The sequence below is a fragment of the Myxine glutinosa genome, chromosome 9, assembly GCF_964187855.1.
Source record: "Myxine glutinosa chromosome 9, kmMyxGlut1.1, whole genome shotgun sequence".
Classification (NCBI taxonomy): domain Eukaryota; kingdom Metazoa; phylum Chordata; class Myxini; order Myxiniformes; family Myxinidae; genus Myxine; species Myxine glutinosa.
The window spans coordinates 112179258-112191348 of record NC_136269.1 but is presented as its reverse complement, the minus strand read 5'-3'; the positions used below and the strand labels follow the sequence as shown (position 1 = coordinate 112191348).

Here is a 12091-nt window from a genome sequence, read left to right as displayed (position 1 = left end):
AATTTAGTCTGGCCCGGGAATTCAAGCCCGGAAGAGCGTCATCTCCGCGATGAGTACGGCGCCTTCCGGGGTCCAAAAAAAAAAAAACTTCGCCTAAAAAACGGCTCCACCCATCCCCTCTCAATAGCGACTACTGACTACCGAGCCCCGCAATGAATAAAGAGCTCCGAAGGCCGCTCCCGGCCGAAATTCACAAGAAGCGGACCGATCCGGGGGTTAACACTCTACGCTGATCATAGGAAGCCTGCCCTGTCGAATAACATCCAGGGCACCACACCCAATCACAAGTCCTTCCTTACTCTGGCCTTTCATTGGTGTGATCTCCCCATCAAACCCCTTCAACCATTCCGCCGTGAAGTGGGCATGGCCTCAGCCTGCCTGAGCAATGTTTTATTGCCATGTTGGCGCAATGCATGGGCACTTCCTGCCTGCACTTCCGGTGAGTTATATTGTGGGGGTAAATTTAATTAGTATGTGTGGTGCTAGAGTCCCTGTATATAGAGAGTTGTGGCAACTCAAATTTGGACGCCATTTTGTGTCTAAGTGTGTCGGATTAGATATACATGTACATTCGCGATATGGGGTGATATATTCTAAACCTGCTAAAAAAAAATTTACTCCACATATTTAGTCTTATTATTACATACAGGTGATATTTGTTTTGTCAAAAACTCAGCTATTGCCGTGAAAAAGAGCTGTGTGGTGATATTAAAAGTGGTATGGCAATGCATATTACAAGCCAACACTGCATATAAGAGCTAACATTATAAGTAAGACAAACCAATGCTGTCGTTCTCTGAATTTTAATAACTTTTAGAAAGGAGTGTGGGCATATCCAATATTTTTTAAAGGGTGCCGAGAGCAATTCCGGTGTAGGACTTCCAGCCGACATATAGTCTAACACACTTAAAACAAATTCTGTACGTGGTATTGCCATATTTCTATAGTGTACAACTTTAGTTTTATCGACATTTATATTCAATTTCCATTGTAATGATTTAACAAGCTGCAAGTCAGCTTCTGTCTCTGACATAAGGAAAACGTCATCGGCATCTAGTAAGATTGAAACGTTCATTTATTACTACACCCTTGCCCAGAACTCTGATGGATATTGCCTGATCGATTAATATGTTTCATAGCTGGCGACTTAATTAACACTTAATTTTCGACTGCGCCAAGCCGTAATTAAACAGAGAAAAAACTTTAAAAAATACCTGCAGTGTGCACGGTTCGTCTAGTGCTAGTCGAACAGATATGGAAAAGCACAGATAAGACGTCGTATTCACCATAACTTGTTTAATTTCACCAGGAACACGATGAGGCCAACACAGTAAACATTCAGTACAAAACTTGGTTCATACATTCAGTACAGAACATGATTCATACATTCAGACCGTAAGAAAACTCTGCCCGTAATACAACACTCTGACCAGACCAACACTTCATCCCACTACGTTCACTCCTCACAAGTGAAACTCATCACTACTCCGTTCACTCCTCACAAGTGAGACTCATCACTACTCCGTTCACTCCTCACAAGTGAGACTCATCACTACTCTGTTCACTCCTCACAAGTGAGACTCATCACTACTCTGTTCACTCCTCACAAGTGAGACACCATCACTACTCCGTTCACTCCTCACAAGTGACTCATCACTGCTCCGTTCATTCCTCACAAGTGAGACTCATCACTACTCCGTTCACTCCTCACAAGTGAAACTCATCACCACTCCGTTCACTCCTCACAAGTGAAACTCATCACTACTCCGACAAGTGAAGACTTGAATCGCTTTCCGATCGCTTTCCAGCTCTTTCGTCTGACTTTCGCTTCCCAAATTTGTCTTCTGACTTTATCACTTGGAAATCTATACATCTTATATTTCCCAGATTGGTTTGAACAACCAAAAGCAGAACAACCAGTCATTTTGTTTGGCAATAAACAACATTCCCGTACCAAGCTGACGTTCACGCACGGTGAAGTTAGACACAAAATGGCGCCACGAAATCACGTGACCAGAAATCTCGGGTCAGCGCATGGCGCAACTCTCTTTATACAGGGACTCTATGTGGTGCTATTGGGCTTACCTCGTGTCTATTGGTGTAGTGCCATAAGGGACAATGGATAAATCACAAGGTCTCACACACAGGGGAATTAACTGAATCCCTACGATAATTATCACAAGGCCATCCCTGTTTGACCACAAATATACAAGATTAAACCAACATCCGGGCTAACCAGGTCCTCTGCTTATGTACATCAAACTGGTTCTTCCTACCCCCGATCATTGGAGCATCTACCTATACAGATCTACCTGAATCTATATATCACTCCACCCCAAAATTCATAACACAGACTCCCTCCCCTCCCCCCCCCCCCGCCCCCCCTGGAACCGTAGCCCCTGCAAGGTTCACCGCAGGCGCTACCATTCCAGTCTAACCACTCACTGTCTCACACTTAATTGACCTATGAAATAAATCAGGAGGGCTGTGGGAAGTGAGCCGAAGCTACCTACCTATGCTCCTTAATATTCTACCCCCTAAAACAACCATGCATTTCAAATATGTACAATGATTTAGAAGTTTGTGTTCCTGGGGAGGAAGAGAAACAACACGTAAAAACCTATCTTAACCACGAAACTTAACCTGCAAAACTTTTATACAAAAATTCCAATAAACATTTATACAACCCCTTCCTATAGACCGTGTCCCCCGGTGGATGCCACAAAACTCAACGTTACCTGCGGGGCCATCCCAATGCACCCCAAATTTCCATGGGCCCTGTCCTGGTGTTTCAGGTGAGTGACATGGCTCGGTGGATTTCACCCACATTCATTCAAAAAAAACCTATAACCACCCATACACATTCCAAAAATCATGACAACACAAAAATAATGACAAGCACGTATCTCACCCCCCTGCAAGACCATAGCATGTGTGCGTTTTTCTACTGGGCAGTGGGGAAATACCGCACAAGTAAGATGGTGGGGGCGTTTCAGGCTGTGGTGCCTGCAGTCTCAAAAACAAGTCGCCCGACTTGTAACTTCTTTGCCTCCCTGCCCCCCTTTACCTCTTGCCGCCGTGACACACAAACAGCTCCTTACGCTGTCATCCTACCAGTGGGGATCTCCATACACACCAGGCTCTGTCACCTCAGGCTTCCTTGCAGCCTCACGGGTTGCCGGGAGTCTCTCACCCCAGGGCGCCCAAGGAGACCCTCTCCACCGACAGGCTCCAATTTCCAGACACCACTGGCTGCCAGGAGTAATTACTGCAGAGGCTGAGCCGCAGTCATCGCTCCTCCAGAACGTGATCCGCACTTGCGGACACACACACATTCCCCGCCCACAAAATCCACAAAAACATTTCCTTCCCCACTGCCAATCAATTCTCCACCACATTGTTCAATGAAAAGTTGTTACCAAAAAGATTCTGCCATGGCCTGCTTTAATTTGAAATCCCCAATTCACATTTATCCAACACATTTCAAAAAAACACATTTCAATTATCACCACTCATAACTCCATTTCCATCTCCATCCTCTCGCCCACACAAAAACACAACACCGACACATAAACAAAACGCCACCCACAAGACACTGTGTGGCACACAATGCATCCCTTTACCGGCCATGCCATCACTCTCACCCGCCCCGACTCCAAATTATATGTCCCAATTTAAAAAGCAAGTGCTGAAGCCTGGGACAGTACACATCAAAGTCACTTACCTCAAGTACAGGCTGTTGCAGGTTGGTCAGGGACAAAGTGCCATCCACCCCACTGAATCCCAAAATTTCTCCCATTGGACCAATCAAATTCACCGAATTTCCTTTTGTCCCTACTGTACTTGCAGGTACGTGGATCCGCCTCCAGTGGTGACTATCACGACACTACTACATTTGGCTATGACAGCTCCACACCTCCACCGTGCAAGGGTCATCGGGACAAGCTGAGCAGCCGAAACGCTAACATGGCCCATGAGTGTCCATAAGGGTGCGAACCACCATCCATCTTTCGGCCCCTCTGCGAGGAACACAGCTGCTCTAGCCCCAGCTGGCCTATGTGGTGAGCACCTGCTGCCAACACCACCATTCCCCAAAAAAAATTGGCCCTGGGGGCAGCGGTCGTAGTGCGTGGCATCCACATCACATCACCTGCATCACCCACGTGCCCCAGTCCACACAACTGCAGCACCCAGTGCCCACACACACCTGACCATACCAAGGTCCAGCAGACAGCCATGCTCCACCAAGAGACTCTTCCAGAAGACATGTTCCACACAACTCGGACACCCATAGCACCACGTTGACCTCCAGACTACACAGCTACATCTTCACAACCCTGTGCCCCAAATATTGGCACAGTCTCGTAGCCAATATTTAGTAGTAAGTTGAAGGCTGTGTCCTGCTAACCTATCAATTTTTTTCCAGCCTCCAACACTTTGGTCTAACACACCTGGATCAATAATGGTGCCACTGATGTCAGTGACCACCACCACTGCCTCACACAAAAATCACCCTTAAATTTACATCTAACCCTGAGATTACCCATGCCAAATATTTTTCACATCTTACTATAATTCACCAAATGTCCGTCTGCCCGTTCAAAGGTTCCTCAAAAACGGCTCAACCGATCGCAACGATATTTTGGGTGGGTATTCCTGGGACCCCTGGGATTAAAATAGGCGACATTGTTTTTTCAATTTTTCCAATTTTCCAGTGTACGAGCCTTTGAACGAGTACGAGACTGTGATCGCCACCAACCTGGTGGACCCGGTTTCCATGTCCGTGGCATGGTCTGATATCGCCGGCTTGGACTCGGTGGTGTCCGACCTCAGGGACACGGTCATCTTGCCCATCCAGAAATGCTCCGTTACCCAGCAGTCGGCTCTGCTCCAGCCACCTAAAGGCGTGCTCCTGTTCGGTCCACCAGGCTGTGGGAAGACCCTCATGGCCAGAGCCACCGCCAGGGAGTCCAGGTGTCGCTTCATCAACCTGGAGCCCTCCACTCTGACCGATAAGTGGTACGGAGAGTCGCAGAAGCTCACGGTGGCCTTGTTTTCATTGGCGCTGAAGCTGCAGCCGATGATCATTTTCATCGACGAGATTGACACTTTCCTCCGCTGTCGATCGTCCTTGGACCACGAGGCCACGGCCATGATGAAAGCTCAGTCCATGGTGCTGTGGGACGGGCTGACGACGGACCACGGCAACACGGTCGTGGTCTTCGGGGCCACCAACCGCCCGCAGGAAGTGGATCCGGCCATCGTGCGCCGGCTCCCCCAATGTCATCACATCCCCGCACCGGGCGTGGATCAGCATCTCACCATTAACAAACTCGTGCTGAAGGACGAAGACCTTGATGATGACGTGTCTCTGTCGTCGGTTGCCATGGCTACCGACGGCTGGGCCGGAAGCGATCTTCGTGAATGGACCTTATGCATATGACGTCACACACCCTTAGAAATGGAAGTGCGCCCCCTTTCAGAGGGCAAGCAATACTGCCCACAGCAGCAATACTGCTGGAACTACACAATGCAAATCCTGAGCAGTGCCCCATTCATGAGCAGATTCCACCTGTTGGAGGGACTGAAACCCAAACGGAACGGTCTTTCAGAGACATTCGTGCACTGGAAAAAAACGTGGAGGAACTACAGAAAGCCAATATTGCCCTCAGAACTCAAGTGTGTGACCTTGAAGAAAAGATAAGAGCAACAGGTCTGCAGGAAGAACACTTTCAGAACAACGATGCAAAACTCCTATTTTACACGGGACTTCCTTTTTGGGAAAAATTTTTTGCCACTCTTCACGTTTACATCGTGTGCTCTCCCAACGTGTAAAAAACTCACAAAGTTTGGTCAAGTGCTAATGTTCCTCATGAAGTCGCGATTGAACATTTTTGACGAGGACCGAGCTTACAGATTTGGAGTCAGCCAGTCAACCGTTTCACGAAACTTCCACCGCGTTCTTGATGTAATGTTTGTAAAGACTCAGTCGCTGATACACTGGCCCAGTCGTGACGCTCTACGTCTCAGTATGCCGTCATCGGTCAGGAAATTTTTCAGGAAATGTGCAGTTATTATTGACTGCACTGAAGTGTTTATAGAGCAGCCGTCCGATTTACTGGCAAGGGCACAAGTGTGGAGCAACTACAAGCACCATTCAACTGTAAAGTTTCTAATTAGTGTAACACCACAGGGCTCAATATGCTTCCTGAGCAAGTGTTGGGGAGGAAGGGCAACAGACACTGAGATAACGGAAAACAGTGACCTCGTGAATAAACTGATGCCAGGGGATCTTGTGCTTCCCGATCGTGGTTTTTTGTTGGTGATGAATACTGTGGAATGGCGATGGCCGAGGTGAAGGTGCCCCCATTCACCAAGGGAAAGAAGCAACTTGAAAAAGTAGAAGTTGACTGGAGCAGAGAACTTTCTTGTGTTCGGATCCATGTAGGTAATTGGAATGGTGAAACAAAAATATACTGTACTCCAAAATCGCATTCCCATCACACTGATAAATGATGGGACATCGCCAGAAGCAACTGTGAACAAAATCGGACAAGTGGCGTGTGCTCTCGTAAATCTTTGTCCAGGAGTAGTTCCTATGGACTGATTATCATGGAAGTGTTATTTTATGGATCAACAGTATTGCCTTATTAGTGATACACATTGTTAAATACGCACATGAAACAAAACAAAATGACAAGTAATATGAAGTTGCAGCAGTTTTATTGTCACAGTTGTGTCAGCTTCAAAACATATGTACACGTATCATGTGCAGCTTCATTTATTGTTCACAGAAAATATGTAGTGTATAAATTTCTACAGAAACATTTCAAACATTACTATATCCATTGTTACTTCACCAAAAATAATTTTTATGATTCATTCACCATGTGGAATTAGTGAAAAAGACTTCAACATGTGCTTCTTGGATAATAAATGTTTTTTCAATTTTCCACAATTGCAAAAAGAAATAAAAATGTGAAACTGTCTACTTTTGTATTCTAGAGATTAAGATCAGTTATATTACTCGATTGCTCGCGTCACGATCGCAGTTGACTCACACATGAACACGTCGTCAGGGAAATTGTTTGCCCTCTAAGATGGCGTCGCCATTGGTTGTTAGGTCCTTCGTGACGTCAATGCATAAGGTCCATTGTGCAGGGAGGCAGCGGTTTCCCGGTTGCGTAACCACGAGGACCTGATGGCAGACGACGTTTCCAATCTCCAACCAATAGGAACCAAGGAGCTGAACTTTGCCCTCAACAAAATGATTGCTTTGCAATGGGCGACGCGGGACTTCTCCTTTTATTGATGCTTGATGTCCCACAACTTGCCCCTCACTCTCATTTGGTGTTTGTAAACTTTGCATTTTTTGAATGTTTTGACACACGCACTCCCAAAATAGATTATATATTTTTCCTCCAAAATATTATCCATTTTTTTTCTCCTCTAAAATATTATCGAACCACCTGGTAAATTCGTCCAGGCGGGAATTTCTGATCCGTTCGTGGTGCCGGCAATAATTCACCTCCCCGACACCAACGACAACGGCTGATGGCATCCCCGGCTTAACGCCCATCCTAGGGGGACGGCACACTCGTTGAGGGATGACCCTGCCAGCGAAAGCACCAGGATGGCGGTTTATAGTTTAATCTCGGCAGTCAAACCCAAGCTAGGCAATGCGGAGGTGAGCGTGCGCTCCTCGAGACCGTGCCACGAACCACTTGTCATTTTCATTTTCTGTATTGTAACGCCGCACCCAAATAGTGCTGCTGTTGCTTTAAAAAAAGTTATTCCCCTTTGTGTTTTTAATTTTTGTTTAACAGGTGAAAAATCGAACAGGGCGTTTCAAAAGGCAACGTATGGATAGACGTAAACATGGCGAGATAGAATGTGAGAGTAAAAATGCGCTGGTTGGCTTTGAACCTATTTCTGTTTTCCATTTTTGTAATTGATTTTCACAAAGCAAATCATTTTCTTTTTCCCAACATATTGTTGTGGTTTTTTGAACCCTCCACTTTGTAGATATTTGTAACAATCCCATATAAATAATCCCCTGTAAATATTCCCACTTTTGTGTAAAGGTCAAAGTTCGCACCCAAGTTAGGTCATATTGCAACACGTAGGACACCATCGGCTCTTCTTTAGTTATCTCATTAGTATGTGTTTCAGGTAAGGATCTGTTCCCAATAGTTGAATCTGCGTTGTATTAATTAAATAAGAGTAGGCCCCCTTGTCAATTCATATTGCGGCGTAGCCTTCCTCCAAATTGTGTTCCTGGGCTTGCCAGTAGCGTTCGCTGCCTGGCTCAGCCACCATTGAACACGAGGTCAGGCTTGGAGAAGAAGGGGGCGGGGCGGCAAGAACGAGGTGTGGCCACGTGAACTCACCACCAGGGCGTGGCCGGTAAGCCCCCACCAGCCAACCAGGGCTGAGGTGAGCTCGTTAATAGGCGTGGCTCGATGAAGCGAGGCTTGATTTCTAAGTGGGTTATAAAAGCGCAAGCGCCAAGCCCTCTCGGGAGATGCGCGAGGGGAGGCCATTGATGACGGACTGCGCCGGGGGATGCTGATTGTGAACGAACTGCGCGGGGAGCGCTCGATTGATTGTCACGTTGTTGGAGCGACCTGCGCGAGGGTACCCTCTGAGACGAACGTTGGGAGAGAGAGAGTTGGCACAAAGATTATGTACGCGGCATCCCAGTCCTCCGCATAATTATAAGGTCCGGTCACGTGCCAATGACACGCGAAGCTGCCTGCCATTCTTCGCGGTGGACCCGGAGCCTGGAACCATCTGCTTGGAACCTTCTCTTCCTTCCCACCACCACCACCCCATTCGTGTAAGTGTGTTTGTACTGTCCTGGGCGTGTGATAATATAAGACTGTATAAGGTTGCCCTATGTCCTTTTATTTCCTCCTTTTGTATATTCTTGCTGCCTTTCGTTTCCTCTTGTAGTGTAGTTAATAAATCATATTTGTTCTTCCTTCACCCTTCTTATTCTTTGGGTTTTCCTCTCATCCGGTCGCTTTAGTCTTTTCCCAATTGAATACCGGTGGCACGACATAAGAACCGCTTATAATCGGGTCTAGTCTTTGTCCAGGAAACGCCCATCGGGTCGCTCTCCGCAGTCCGATTGGTGGGCACGGGCTCTCTGGCTCCACCTTTGATGACGATGGGCGGGCACGCCCTTCTTCCCCGAGCTGACCACGCCGTAATGGCGGCAAATGCAGTTGGCAGTAGAGGCTTTGGGAATGGGAATGAAAGGGGATCTATCTATTTGAATTCGGTGCAATGGAGTGTCAATTAATGGAAGACACAGCCTTAACCGACATAGAATAAGGAAATAAACTACCAACAAGGAGGAAATCTATGATTGGCTAACGTGATTGTTTATGACCTAATTACGGGACGCACTTTGACCTTTATACACAACTGGAGGAAGGAGGGTGATATTTTACAATGTACTACACAATAAAAAAAACACAATTCTCATATCCACAACAATATATATATCGATAGAAGACAGAAGATAGATAGATAGAAGATAGAAGATAGAAGATAGAAGAAGAAGATAGAAGAAGATAGATATTGAACATCGGGATTTTCATCTTCAGAAACATTTTAAATATTGTTGCGGTTGTGCCATAAAGGCAAACCCCCTATAGTTAAATTGCACGACAACATGTAGCCTGCATTAGTTAGTTATGTTTTATTGAATGTAGAGATTAGCCCTTTCCCATTGGAAAGTAAAAAAAGACCAAATATGCGTTGAGTTAGGCAGGTTGTCAAACCCTTGTGTGGTTAAGGGAAGCCATGTTTTTAATAAGCAGAAAGGCGTGGCCAGAAGCACAGGCCCACGTGACCAGTGAGGGGGTGGGAACACGTCGCCATGATGCGACAAGCCTCAGCCAATGGGAGGCTCTGAACATTTTGAAGGGCGTGGGCGGATGTGGTAAAAGCCCACGCGGATCGCAAATTTTCTCTTTTGCCTGTGATTTCGCTGCGCACAGGACACGACTCTTTTGCCTGGGATTTCGCCATGCCACGACCTACTGCTCTGGATTCTCTTGCTTTCTGGGACTTGACCGAGGACACACCAGCGCTCTTGCCTTTTTCGCCACGCCCACGACGAGACCTCTCTTGCTTTTTCACATCCACCAGACAACACGTGTTTTGGCTTTGTTCAACGCCCGACACCCATCGCATCTGCGCCGATCTTTTGCGCCATCTGGCTGACCTGCAAGCGTTGGCCTTTCGACACGACTCACCTGCGCTGTTGTTCATCTACCTGTGCTGAGTTCGTCCGTAACAACTTCGCGGCGGGCGGCGGTTCGTCCTGCGGGCATGACCTGATCGAACTGCGAGCCACGCACACCAGACCACGTGGTCACCAGGGAGGAATCCCAGCACGTACATCGGTACGCCTGTAACCAGAGTGTCCTTTGTCCGTGTGTGTGTGTGTGTGTGTGTGTGTGTGTGTGTGTGTGTGTGTGTATGAAGGCGCCAAGTCGGGGTTATTATTAGGTAATATTTGTTAAGGTAAATCTTCATCTCTTTCTCTGTGCCTTCCAAATAAAAGGCTGTACATTTTGTTCTTACTTCCAACCTGTTGGGTATGTCTTTTCTCCATTGGCCTGGCATCATCCGAGACCGAATTTGGCTAGACACAGGTCCATAAATCTCGTGGGGTAACGCCGCTTTCCACACCGTGCAAAACCGCTTGGCATTCCAAAAGGTGTGGGAAAGTGAGGGCTCGATCGCGCGGAGTGTTCGGCACGTGCGTGCACCTTGACGTGTGCTCGGCACCTTGAATTTGGAACCCTCCCGGCCCGGTCCCTTGCACTTCGGCGGTCGTCTCGTGTACCGCAACAAATTGTTGTCAGGAGTGGGGATTCGTACCACTTCGGTCGTACCGCAGCAAATTGTTGTCCGGGAGTGGGATTCGACCTGCAGTACGTTTCACGTGCTGCGAAATTACGAGCGTTTGGAAATTTAGTTTAAAACAAATTTAAAACAAAATTCAAATTAAATTCGGATGATGTCGGGCCAAGACATGCAGGTTCCGGTGGGTATAGAAAATGTAGAGTATGAGGAATTAATGGCCCAGGACGTAAACGAAGAGATTGACCTTGGAGTTGATCACGGCACGGCTGGGAGTGAAGACAATGGCCGCGCTTCGCGAGCAGGGCCAGCGGCGGAGGCCGAGCCCACTGTGCAAGTGAGGGTTATGGACATGCAGTTATTCATGACTCAAATGAGAGCATGCTTTGAGGTGCAAAGGAAAGAGTCAAGAAGTGAAATGAAAGAGATGAGTGAGAATTCAACCAGGGAAATGAACAAATTGGGTGATCGGATGGATGCTATGAGCGGGGAGGTCGCGGGGTGTGCATGACGAGGTAAAGCAGAGTGAGATGAGCGTCCAGCGAGGGCTGAAGGACAGCACGGCCAAACTGACTGGGGCATTTGAAATATTGACGCGGGATGTGTAGTCCGTGAGCTGATCCCTTAATTTGGGTCAATTGGTACCATCTGAGGGCACCTCAAAATTTTGCTATTTTCTGATAGCTGGATGTTTCTGGAACTCAAAACAGCACGATGGACATTTGTAACTCACAGCTCAAGCTCAGTAGAGCCATATTCATATGGGTGGGGTAGGTGAAAAAAACGTGATATTTGTTCAGTGAAAGAAAGCATTTTTTCAATTGTTTATTGCATACATCTGAAATTTCTCTTACAAAAGTATTTTTTAAAAATACATATAATCAAGATTTAAACAGTGCAAATGTTTACGACTTAGTGAACCTTCCAGTTCTTAATAGGGCCGCTGTAGCTGAACAGAGATCTAGAGGAGGACCGGCCAATAGCCAATCCTATTGGTCCATGTTGATAATAAACCGGATAGCGTATTTTGAACACATTTAATTAATTCAATCATCACTGTGATAAAATTAATACTTAAAACACTATTTTGTAATATTTCAACGTCCATCATGCCAAAAACAGAAGTGCGCCTAATAGCAAAATTGGCAAGGCATACTTATCTTTCTGCGCATAATAACCATACAAGTAACAAATTGAATGAACAATGTCG

At 46.7% G+C, this 12091-nt stretch overlaps 1 pseudogene; it reads left to right on the top strand.

Annotated features, from left to right (window-relative positions):
- The first annotated feature begins 363 nt into the window (after positions 1-363).
- Positions 364-7312, top strand: LOC137435720 (outer mitochondrial transmembrane helix translocase pseudogene; annotated as a pseudogene).
- Positions 7313-12091: the final 4779 nt, after the last annotated feature.